General features: G+C 42.4%; 1 pseudogene; it reads left to right on the top strand.

Moving 5' to 3' along the window:
* Positions 1-884: 884 nt before the first annotated feature.
* On the top strand, positions 885-1,007 carry LOC132534444 (5S ribosomal RNA; annotated as a pseudogene).
* Positions 1,008-1,285: the final 278 nt, after the last annotated feature.

Below are 1,285 nucleotides of genomic sequence, written 5' to 3'. Positions count from 1 at the left end.
AAACATGTCATCTACTTCTCTGCTTTTATTTTTATTGGTTATTTTTAATTTCCTTTTTTATTGTCACTAGAGATATCACTAAGGCTCAATGCACCATTAGTGGACATTTCTATCTGTCTCTCTCTCTTTCTTGGCAGAGAGAAATTGAGAGGGGATAGGGAGACAGAGATGGAGAGTGAGAAAGAGAAACACTGGCAGACATATCTAGCGCTTCCCCCTTCCTGTCCCCTCCCCCCCTCCTCCCCGCAAGTGGGGCTGGGGGTTTGAGCCTGGGTCCTTGCACATGGCGGCATGTGTGCTCAACAGGGTACTCTACTCCCTGGCCCCCAAATAGTGGCATTTCATCATTCTGTAAGCTGTACAACTATTTTTTTTCCTAAGGAATTCCTACTAGGTATTTACTAATTATTAGCATAAAGTGCCTATAATTTTTCAAGTTGTAATTAGTTATGGTGACTGATTCCAATCGAGCACTGGGCCGTCAGCTGTCTGGGGTTGTGAATGCAAGACATTACTCGCTCTCCTCTAGTCAAGGCAATTCATTAGTTATGCTATTTGAGAGCAGCTGTACCCTTTGAGATAAGATTTATTCAGATTCCTCCAATATTACAGCAGAAGCATGGGGAGATAAGTGATTTGATGAGGCTATTAAGTTTTGAATGTGCCATAGGAGTGATAAGTTTGTTTTTGAAAGACAAAGGATTACGTCAAATGAAATAAAGCACATATAATCTGAATGTTTAAAATCATTATCTCTGATTTTAGGCATACATCTTTGAAGGCTATTTGATAAATCATTAAGCTTTACTCAGTTGTTTTGATTTATTCATTATGTGAGAAAATAATTTCATTCTTCAAAATATAAACATAGAAAACACAATCACGTCTATGGCCATACCACCCTGAAAACGCCCGATCTCGTCCGATCTCGGAAGCTAAGCAGGGTCGGGCCTGGTTAGTACTTGGATGGGAGAAAACACACTGTGGTACAGGTGATGCTGTAGGACTTGATAGCATGAGGTCCTGAGTCTGCTCCCCAGCACCTCACCGGCAAAGTGATGCTCTGGTTTACTCTTTCCCTTTCACTGATTAGTATACCTTTCATCAAGAAAATATAAGAGCCGGGTGGTGGCTCACTCAGTAAAGCACACAGAGTACTGTGCCCAAGGACCAGGCTGGAGCCCCCACTCTACTCTCCACCTACAGTTGGGATTCTTCCTTAGTGGTGAAACAGGTCTGCAGCTGTCTTTCTCTCCTCTGTCTCCTATTCCCCTCTCAATTTCTC

This window comes from Erinaceus europaeus, chromosome 18 (genome assembly GCF_950295315.1).
Source record: "Erinaceus europaeus chromosome 18, mEriEur2.1, whole genome shotgun sequence".
In the NCBI taxonomy this organism is placed as follows: Eukaryota; Metazoa; Chordata; class Mammalia; order Eulipotyphla; family Erinaceidae; genus Erinaceus; species Erinaceus europaeus.
Note: the sequence above shows the minus strand (reverse complement) of the source record. Positions and strands in the feature narration are given on the sequence as shown.